This window comes from Lissotriton helveticus, chromosome 3_1, assembly GCF_964261635.1.
Source record: "Lissotriton helveticus chromosome 3_1, aLisHel1.1, whole genome shotgun sequence".
Lineage (NCBI taxonomy): Eukaryota > Metazoa > Chordata > Amphibia > Caudata > Salamandridae > Lissotriton > Lissotriton helveticus.
The window spans coordinates 1,674,216,409-1,674,227,879 of NC_136061.1; positions in this window are offsets into that span (position 1 = coordinate 1,674,216,409).

The window sequence follows — 11,471 nt, forward strand, 5'->3', positions numbered from 1 at the left end:
AGCCCCTATCACCATGGGAAGGTCACTTTTTCCGACGTTACTGTGGCAATAGGGGCTTCACCTTATTTACAAGGCAGCATTGAGACACTTAACGTGGTTTAACGCTGCCATGTAAATAAGGCCCCCTTTCATGCTATGCTTAGTGTGAAAGGGGTGGGCAGTGGGTGTTGCAGTGGGTGTTTACCACAACTCTCTATGATCTTGACGCTGCCCACTATGTATAAGAGTGGCGTAAATAGTAGGCAGCGTCAAAATTAAGACCAGGGAAAACCTGGTCTTAACATGGCAAAATAAGGAGAAATGTTGTATTTCCCCTCACTTTCTTCTTTTTCCATGTGTGCTGCCTTGTGCAGCACACATGAAAAAAGCAAAATACCTTGGATTGTTTATATGTAGGAAGGTGTCCCTTCCTGCACATAAAAAATCTTTAAAATAAGCAGCACACATAGAAGTGACAAAGCGGTATTTAATGATTGTTTATGTGCAGGAAGGGACACCTTCCTACACATAAATAATCGTCTCCTGCACGCAGACAACCTTGCACTATGGCGCAAGGGTGCCTGCATTGGCACTAAGCTGCTAAACTTAGCACCAGCGCAGGGGGATATGCAAAGCTGCACAATATTTTGTAAAATATGGTGCAGCCTTACGTTTCTGAAGTGGAGGAGGGAGGCGCTAAGTCATGACAACTAACACCTCACTCCACCACTTCTTTGTACATATGGCCCTTAGTTGCAAGAGGATATCCAAATCCTTTTTGAAGCAGGGAAATACAGCTTTGTGTTCTGTCCTCAAACACAGAAATAGTTGGAACAGGAATGTCTACTGCACGGTAAATTAACATGTTCACCTGCCCTGAGTGCCCAACTACTGATATTTGACTTTAAATGTTTGGCTGTGGGGTCAACTAATGTAACATGCATACTGATGCCTTAGTCTGTCCCTGACTATGAGAGGTCCTTATCTTGTCCTATGTCCTGGAGGAGAGGACCGATTGTGCCCTCATTTGAGACAGAGGAATACCATTGCTGTCACAGGGTTACATATAGAGTGGCAGTGGCAGCATACATGGTTTCAGGATCAGTAGTGTGACCAGACCATTTCATCTGGATCACTGGAAAGGGGGCCTACTGGTCTCCTGGTGTAAAGTTCTGTTTCTATGCCCTTGGTCTGTCCCTTACCATATTATCCTGAGTGCTTATTATGTTTGTCTATGAGACCTTTGGTGCGTGCATACTGTGTGTTAGTGAGCAAGAGAAATGGGGGCCAGTGAGGTCCATTTTGATGCCCTTAGACTGCCCTTGCCAAAGGTGACTTGTGAGTGCCATGTTATCAGAGAGTGGACGTGTTTTGCTCACATTTCCATTGCTGGAGGTGGGAGACATAGTCACTGATGTGAGGGGGTTGCAGCCATGACACTTTTAGATATTCTTCTTGACCTTTGGCTTAACAAGGATCCCCTGATTATTTTTCTTTGACATCGCCATTTCGATGAATGGCATTAGACGTGTTAGACAGGAGGAATGAGATCAAGAGATCAGAAAAAGGCAGTACGTGGAGAGAAAGAGTAAAAGGCAGTAAAATGAGAAAGGGAGAGAGTCGAGGAGAGGGTAGCTTTAGATATAGATAAAATCAGGGTGACATCAGAGAAAGTAGCATCTGGGAAAATAGATTTAATCTCTATCTATTTACATTGGTGCCAGTGCTCGGTTAAGAGTTGCATTGTATAAACTTAAAACATAACAGAACTCTACTGAAGTACCTGCCAAGATTTCAAAAGAGCTTGTTCACGTGTATTGTGAAGTCCAAGATATTTTAAAATGGTTTGTGAGCTTTGAGATTCCTTGTAGAGTGCATCCTTTGAATGATGTGTCTAAGGCAGCATCTCTGACGAGCCGCTTGCCCAAAGGATGGTACCGCAGTCATTGGAAAAATGCATTCTGAGCAACTATAAACTATGATTGAATGAAGGAAGCTCTGATCAGAATGCTTGTGCTGAAACCATCTTAGTACCTTTAATGATTTAAATAAAGCAAGGGAACACATAGGACCTCATTTATGAGGTCTCTTGCGCACTGCAACATCACTTGTTTGACGTTCTGGTGGCACAATGTGCCCCAGCATATTTACAAGGCCACATAAAGCCACTTTACGTGGCTTTTCATGGCCTTTTATATATGTGCCCCTTTCTTGCAGAACAACGCATGAAAGGGGTGTTTAATGGGTGTTGCTGTGGCTGTCCACACACAACACCTAGGGTATCTAAAGCATTCCCAGACTTTTGAGAAATCGTAAATATGGGAATGCGTCAGAATCTAATGCCACCCCAGGGGTGGTGTTAGAGAGGTGCAACAAGGAGAAATGTTTTAATTTCTCATTGTTTTTTCCTTTTTTCTATGTGTGCTGCATTCCCATAAATAAGGAGCATTCCTGCCCTTTTGTTTTGACGTAGGGCAGCACAGCAAGACTCCATGCGGCGCTGCCCTACGCCAAAAACTCATAAATGAGGCCCGTGTTGTACAACCTGAGACCTGGATTCATGATTATTAGACCTGTCAGCCTTAAGGTGGAGTTCCTTCAAACGGTTTGCCTACACTCCAGGGGCCTTATTTATGCCGCCATTGCGCTACCTGCATCAGGTATAATCTATTCAGGGTGGACATTCCCCCACAAAAAGCCTGGTAGAAGTGGAGTAGTGACATCTACCAGATGTCACAGCGCCACTTCTAGGACGGCACTGTATCACAATACTACGCCTGCCTCACAGCAGGCGTAATACTGACGAAGACGCATTTCACTGACCCATTGCTGGAGCTGCATCACTTTTGTGACACGCTCCAGAAATGTGTCATTACTGCGCCTACAGATATGTCAGTAATATTAATGTATCTGTAACTCCTGGCAACATGGAGCACCGTACATTAAATACAGCACATCCATCGTGTCACAAGGAGGGCACAATGAAAACTGTTGCATCGCTGTTTTCACACAGCGATTCAACAGTTTTCATAGATAAGCCCCTTAATTTCATTGGCCTTAGGATTCTGCACACGTTATTACTTCTAACCAGTGCTAAAGTGTTAATAGTCTCTCCTTTCAAAAGCATAAAACTAGCTTATCCCCAATTGGACTATTTAATGTACATTTATGTCCCTACTTAAGTGGTAATACAGGTACCCAGAGCCTGTAAATTAAATGCTTCTAGTGGGCCTGCAGTACTGATGATGCCCCTCACTTAAGTAGCCTTTCAAACCTGTCTCTGGCCAACCAGTGCAGCCTATGTGTGCAGTTCTTAACTGATATATCGTCCTGGCAAAACCCATTTGCCAGGCCTAAACCTTTCTTTTATACATATAAGTCAACCCTACGGTAGAACCTACACAGCCCATAGGGCAGGGTGCATTGTATATAAAAAGTTGGACATGTACTTTTAAGTTTTTCATGTCGTGGTAGATACTCTCAAATTAGTTTTTCACCATTGCAAGGCCTGCCTCTCCGAAAAGATAACATTGTGATACCATATTACATTTCATAAGAGATAACTTTTGTCATGTTTGTTGTTTGAAGAATTGTAATTTAAAACCCTCTTTAATGATAAAGTCGGATTTTAAGTTACAATTCTAAAAATGCCCTGTTTAGAAAGTCACCATTTTATAGTCCTAGAGAATAGGACATTTTACCCCGCACACTTTTACTCTGCGTGCCATTACCCCGCAGTTTTACACCGCAAAATCTTTTACAACGCAGGGCTTTAAAACACAATCCTGGGTCACACAACTAGGTGTAGTTGGCAGTTGGTCTTTGTGTATTCCTCCCAGATAGTATCACAATAGAGGGTATGGGCGTTGGCAGGAAGGGCCATCTCTGGCAGGACGGGGGAGCGCAGCTGTCACCTACCACATTTGCACTTCAAAGTAACTGGCTCCGCTCACACACAAAGGACTTCACAGTGGGCTATTATATCCCCACACAGACTGGAACCAGGGAAGGGAGGCAGGAGATTCCCAACACCTCTGTAGGGGGTAACTTCAGAACCTTCTCCCACTTCAAAGTGGACAGTTGGTGTAATTGACCCTCAGATCCACTCTTCAGAACACTTCTGGACCTGTGGATACTACAAAAGAAAGATTCCCTGCTTCCTTCCTGCGTGAGGCTTGCCCTGCTCACTTTGAAGGATGACTGGGCATGCACCCTCCATCCCAGGTTGAATTGACTTCAAGGGTCAGCTCACTGACCTTTTGTTCTGAGCTACAGGGACTCAACAAGCTCCAGAGGACACCTTGCAACTGCCCAGCTGACCTGTTGCACTGTATCTTAAACTAGACCTGCCTAAGGCCTACTGGCCTATCCTGGAGTGAGTTCCTGATCACAAAGGGATACCCCTCAGGTCCTTGACCCTTGGTGTGACAGCAGTTGAACTTCTCCTTGAAGAAAAGGAGAAAGCCTCAAGTTTTGGGCTCCTCGCAACTGTGAACGGACCTGTTCTCACCAAGATCATGCTGCCCCGCCATCTGCAGATGCAAAGCTCCAGTGAACCTTACTCTTCATTCTAGAGCAACCGTCAATGACAACAGGCAATGTGAGATCTGCACTTTGTGTTACAGCATTGACAGCCTGCGATGCCCAACAGTGCCAATTTCAAGCATCAACCATCTGCAACGGTTGACAGGATCTTCACACTACAGCGTCAACCATCTGCAACACCCGGCATGTTCTTCGTGCTACAGTGACAACCATCCTCAACGCTCCCCCTGTTCCTTGCTGCCCCCTCCACTGCGAACGGAACTCTTAAAACTTTAGAAAGTAACTTTTTCAGCTGAAATAACCTGATCCCTGTATCCGTCCTGTGTTCCGTCACTGTCAGACTGAACCTGTAACTTTCACCCAGTCTCACACAACCAGATAACCACTAGTGGTGCTTTGTACTTTTAAGCGCTATACTTACATGGAATCTTTGAAATTGCATAGCTCTGGTTCTACTGATTGGATTTTTGTCATGTTGGTGTCAAGTAATTGATTACATTTTACTCTATCTTTTGAAGTTGGTGTGGGATTTTTAGTGTGTTGTGTTTTCACTTTATTACTGTTTTGTGCTGCAGAAACACTACACTTTGCCTCTAAGTTGAGCCTGACTGCTTTTATGCCAAGCTACCACAGCATTAAACATGGGGTAATTTATTGACTTTTTGTACTTCACCCTGACAAGGATTGTGGCTGTTGCTATAGAAGGGCTCATCCCCCATATAACTATCCAATTTCTCACAATGATGTTTCGTGTGATTGTAATGAGTGGGTGAAAGGGATGGAGACCAAAGATTTCCGTGTCCTTAACCAGTTGATTGTGACAGAGTGACTCAAGGAAGAATGTTCTACCTCTAGAAACTTTCAGTGTTTGCTGACAAGTAGTTGGCAAACTGGAAAAACCAAGGGCTTGGAGGACCTCAGGATGGAGTGGGTTCTTCTCCTGCCAGGTCTCTTATTCGTCTACAGAGAAATTCTACACAAGGTGCAAGAATTCAGTCCTCTTGAACTTGTATTTGGGCACCCAGTGCATGGACCACTAATCTTAGACGGACAAGGATGGGATCGACCCTCTGAGTCATCTCAAAAGACTTGGGTGAACAATGTGAATGGCTTTAGAAAGCTGATGGAAAGTCAGGAATAGGTCAAGAGATATTGATGCTGAAGCCCATTTGTCCCAGAGCAAAGGAGAATAAGTGGTGTTGGCCATAAAAGGTAGTGCAGATGACTCCTGGGGTCCACTGCTTGGTGGACACAGATACAGCAAGGGATTCTAGGACGGTGATCCATATGAAATGGCTTTAAGCCATAGTTCTGGAGAAATTACACAGTAAGCATCATAGCTATGGTAGGTGAAGTTGTGGAATAAAGTGAGCCTCTTCACACTTGCTGCACAGTGATGCCAAGGAGGGTTCTGTTGCTTGGGTGTAGCTTGCCACTGACTTGACATCTGAGCAACAAAATAGCTTGGAGAGGTACCGGGATGCTTTTCTTATCTCTTCTTGCTGTTTCAGATTTGACACCTGTCTATGTCAATGACATAGTTCCAGACCATAGTCTGCAAGTGAAATCAGGTGTCAATCCAAGTTCAGTAATGCAGCAAATTAGAGGCAGCCAGGATGATGGACATGGAGTGAATAAGCATTCCCACAGTCCATGGGACGGTCCTGTAGTTTGATACCCAAGAAAAGTTCCTGAGGCTTGAACGTTTGTGCAGACTATGGGCCCTCAACAAAATCATCAAGAAATATGCACACCCAATTCCTATAGCTGATGAGCTAGTGGTTCTATGGATGCTGCCAGATATCTGAGTATCTTTGAAATTGCCAATTGTTACTTGTGTATCACCTTAGGCCCTAGTGCTCAGAATAATACTTTATTGTCTATGCCAGAGTGAAACCACCAGTTTAGGGGAATGCCCTTTGGGATGAAAAAGGCTCCTGACACTTTTCAGCGCCTAGTGAATTACGTTCTGTCAGGGCTATCAAAGGTCTGTGGGGCCTAATAGGATGATATAGCAGTATTTAGTAATTTATGGGAGGTCTACGTGAAACAACAAGAACAGGTGTTGGTCAGTGTGAGAAATTGGGTGTTTAGTCGGCTGGGGTGTGAACCCTGAGGTTCCGTAAAAATTATTACGACCTTCTGGGCATTACCGAATATGGACGAGTCTGGTATCTACGAACCGTAAATGACGAGTTTGGCAAGTGTGTGTATTTTCGCTACGCTACCTGCCAGGGTTCGTCTAATATTACGTGTTCTTCATCCGAACCCTTGGGTTCCATTTTAGATAGGGCATCCATTTTGTTTCTTGCCCTCACGTAGTCAGCGAGCAGGTAAACTGTTCGCCCCTTGACCCTCTAGTTCCCAAGCCTTGCGGAAGACGCTTGTTCCTTTCATGCGTCTTTATGGCCGGAGGAATGACACAGCAAAGGCAGACGGCTCAGCTTGAGGGTAATCTGGTCGTGTCGGTCTATTGTGACAGCCGTGCAGGAGATGGGATCCAACTCTTTGATCCTATGATCATGCTTCCGATATTACCCCCACACTCTTTTCTCTACACGTGTCTGACTTCCTTGCAGCTGCTCTTGTCCCCTCTTCTTTGTCATTTACAACTCTAATGGGTGTGCCTAATGGTGGGAAGATGTACTTTTACAGTTGGGAACCGGCATTGCTACTGTAATTATATTACGGGATTCTGCACACATGAAAGCGACCCTTTTGAAGTTTTACTGTGGGAACTGAATTGTAATCTTTTGTTCACATGTTGTGCAATGGCAACATTTTGTATAAAAGAGAGCGACCTACATATGCAATTTGAAGCAGACTCGCAGAACCTACATGTCCATGTACTTCTTATGACTCTTGTTTCCCTGCAGTAATAAACGCTGATCTTTGATGCCGAAGGAAGTGTCCCGTGTCTCTGTAGTTTGTGCGCCGAAACAGGTATCCCATGAAGGTTATAGGTGTTGTTCCCTGGCACCGCTGGTACTGTTAAAAGTCCAGTCCTTCAGTTGGCGCCCAACGTGGGGCGACTTCAGTGGTACCGGTCCAAAGCCTGATGATCGTGAGGAACTTCGTGTGAAATCTCCGAGGGAAGGTGCACCCCACTTCATCGATCCTGTTGTCGAAATAAGTGGCCCGACGATTTTCCCTGCGAAGATTCCCGCCTCCTGACGGCTGCGACGGACCGATGCCCTGACTGTCGACCTGTCTTCGACGCCCGGTGCAGACCTTACGTACAAGCGAGACGATAGACGGGCCTTCCTGGTGACGCCATTGAAGTTCTGAGTTAAGTATTTGTGGGTCGCTCCCAGTCCTTAGTGGTTGTTCTAGCTTTTTGGAAGCTTTGTTGTAGCCTTTAAGGCTTTGTTGTAATAGCTCATCGAGCTTTGTAATAGCCTCCTCAGGCTTTGTGGTTAGCTCTCCGAGCTTTGTGATAGCCATAAGGCTTTGTTGTATTGCATGGTTCCATTGCATTTGTGGTTCTTAGTATTGGTTCTTAGTATTATTTGACAGTTGCAATTGCCAAAAACCGAGGGTTTTGACTTACACGAGGTTTTATTGCTTCGGTAATCCTTGAAGTTTGATACTAGGTTAGTGTGCACGATGCCTAGCCATAGTGGTTTGTTTCGTATTTTCAAATGTTGCGCAATGGATTCCCGGTTGGAGGACTCGTGTCCGATACCTCCAGTTGGAACTCCGATACATGACCTTTATAGTCGACATGGGGTGGGTCCTATAATATATAATGATTACTGGATCCGCTATACAAAGAAAGACGGTGACCTTAGATGGCCACCACATGGAACTTTTGAACTTTCGATTTTAGATAATCTTGAGGCTAAATTATTTTTAAAGAAAGCTAGGCCAGCTATGTTTGATTCCTTTCGGATATGGCGTAAATAGGCCAAGCAGAAAGAAATCAAACAACTTAAAAAGGATCAAAAGCAAGGGTTCGTTCCGATAATGCAAACTATACGAGAATGTAAACAGGATAAAGAAGAAAAGGAAATGGAAATCTCTACTAGATTGCATCACATGAAAATAGATAAATGTTACCCGGTTTTACCGAGTAGTCTAGAGAAGAAAGAAGAAGATTTGAAGGAGGATTCCCTGTTATCGTATTTAATGAAATCACCACCTCCTTATGTACAGGGTGCTACTGCTCCTGTAGCTGCTCCTGTAGTACCTCTTGTTGTACCTCTTGTTGTTCCAGCGGCTGCGGGTCAGCCCGCTGTTAACCCTACGTATGTTCTACCACCTGTCCTTGTTCCTACTGCTCCTGTACCTTCGCAAACTGTTGTTTCTGCTACTCCGACTACCTTGTCCGTTCCTACTATGCCTTCCTTCACCTCCGGTGTTGTTGCCCCTGTTTTTCTTTCCCCTTCTGTTCGTAAGCGTGTTCCTAACTCTGTTGCTACCCTTTATTCACCTCTTTCTGGTCCGTTATTTTCGTCTGATTTATCTGGAACTCCTCAGAGACGGAGTCAGATCCCTAGTGGTAGGGAGAAAGAGACGTTAGTAACAATGGCACATAGGTGGATGAGACATCCTGCTAATTACACTCCACGTGTGGTCTTCGACACGTTTTCTCAGTTTAATGAGCCTACGCAGAGATTCGTGTTTGAAGAGATGTGTAACTTTTTGAGGGAAGAATGGTATAATGATGATGTAGATAATGTACCGTCCGACATAATTGAACTTCAGAGTCACTTTTCGAACGGTATGATTATAGGTGAAGATGTACGACGTGCCGTGGAACGCTTATTAGCGTTCAGATCCACAGCACATTCTCGGGTGTCATTAGATGATACCACTGAGAATTGGAAAGCGGTTCCTGGTCAGTATCCTATGAGAGAGGTTCCGCCACTTTGGGTGCCTGGAGATCTGCAAGCTAACCCTGTGGTTTTACCGCATTTTCGGAGGGTATGGATACATCTTCCATGGAAACGATCGGAAGTTTTGCAAGTGAAGCAATCTTTGCCCGATCCGCGTAAAAATCCGGCTGGTTATTATAAGGAGTTATCACAACTGGTGGAAGCTTCTATTATGAACCTTGCCGACATCGACATGTTGTTCGGTAATGTTGTACCGCAACCAGTTTGGGCTAAAATTCGTCAAGCCGACCACGCAGTTGAATTAGGGGGTGATTGGGCTGCATTGATAACGGCTGATGGACTACAAGTTGGTGGGGCTAAGCCTGACCAACTGATCTTGGATTTGCCTCAGAAAATCATTACGCTCATGAAAACTCTCATGCCAGCGATGAAGGTGAACTGGGATAAGTTATCTGCCTGTAAGCAAAAGAAAGACGAGAGTGTCTCGGATTTCTTCACGAGGTTTGAGGACGCGTTTGTCGACCACAGCGGCCAGGACATGGGCGCTGAGGGAGGCCAGCGGTTATTTGTTGACAAGTTCGTGTCGAATTTGTTACCTGAGCTAAGCAACAAATTGAAGAATTCAGAGAGTGCGTGGGCAGTTTCAACCCCTGCGCAAATACTGGCAACGGCCCAGTATTATGAGAATAGGGAAAAGGAAGAAAGTGATCGTGTAGAAAAGAAAACGAAAGAGCTCAAAACGAAGGTTTTGTTGCAGCAAGCATATCCTCCACGATCAAACCAAAATGATTCACAACAGCAGTATCGACCACGAGCACAGCCCGATAGGATGCAGCCGCGCTCTGACAACTTTGATTATAGATCTTCACTTGGGTATAATCAGTGCGCATATTGCAGTAAAGAGGGACACCTAAAATATGATTGTCTTGCCTTACGGGACCGCCTGAATGGTGTGTCGACACGAGGAAACCGTGGTGGTGGTCCTCAACAGGCATCACGAGGTAGAGGTCGTGGTTCATCCCACAATCAGATTGATCGTCATCAAAATCAATCAGATGCGAATAATTGTTTTGACCAGCGAAATGCGGGGTCAGTCCGATCTGCACAGTATAATGTGGACGATTATTACGTAGAGCATGAGACTGTTGCAAACGACCATTACTAGGACAGCCAACGACAAAGAGAGGGAGTAGTGTCAGTTCCGGTTGATCAGAGTGGGCCTTACGTTGCAGTGGCTACATCGGGTGTAGTTGAGCCTTTTCTGTTAGACACTGGTGCGACGAAAAGTTCCATCATGCATTCGAAACTCCCTGGCGCACCTTTGTCTGGCTTAACGAACGTTTCCGTTGGATTCTCCGGCACCCCTGTTAGCAACCCAGTCTCTAGTCCTTTGCCTCTTATGATTGGACCTCGTGAGCTAACGGCTCCACTGATTCTATCTACAGGTTGTGGTGAGAATCTTTTGGGCCTGGATTTATTAAAACGATTATATGCAACTTTGTATTGTTCCCCCGAAGGAGTGGAGCTTACATTGGGACGGAGAGTGATCTCTCCAATGTATTTATCGGTCGATAAATTCCCACCGGAATTGAGTTCCCTCCCTGCGTCCTTATGGGCCACAGGTCCCAATGATGTGGGCCTGTTAGACATTCCACCCTATGTGATTCAATTGAAACCAAATGCGCGGTTACCACGTTTACCTCAATATCGTATTTCTCTTGAGGGCGAACGAGCACTGTTAGCAATCGTTCATGATCTCATTGGAAAAGGTGTTGTTGAAGAAACTCGTGGAAACGTGTGTAATAGCCCTGTATTGCCAATTCTGAAACGAACTGACCCAACTAAACCTCCTGTGTATCGTTTCGTAATAGATTTAAGAGAGGTGAACAAAATAGTGGTTCCACAATTTCCTGTGGTTCCCGACATTACGGCCTTACTAACAATGATTCCGGCATCTGCCTCCTGGTTCACAGTGATCGATCTAAAGAATGCTTTCTTTAGCATCCCGATTGCAGAGGAAAGCAGAGACCTATTCGGATTCTCATTAGGTGGTCGCAGTTTTAGGCTAAAACGCGCTCCACAGGGCTACTGTGAGAGTCCGTCAATCTA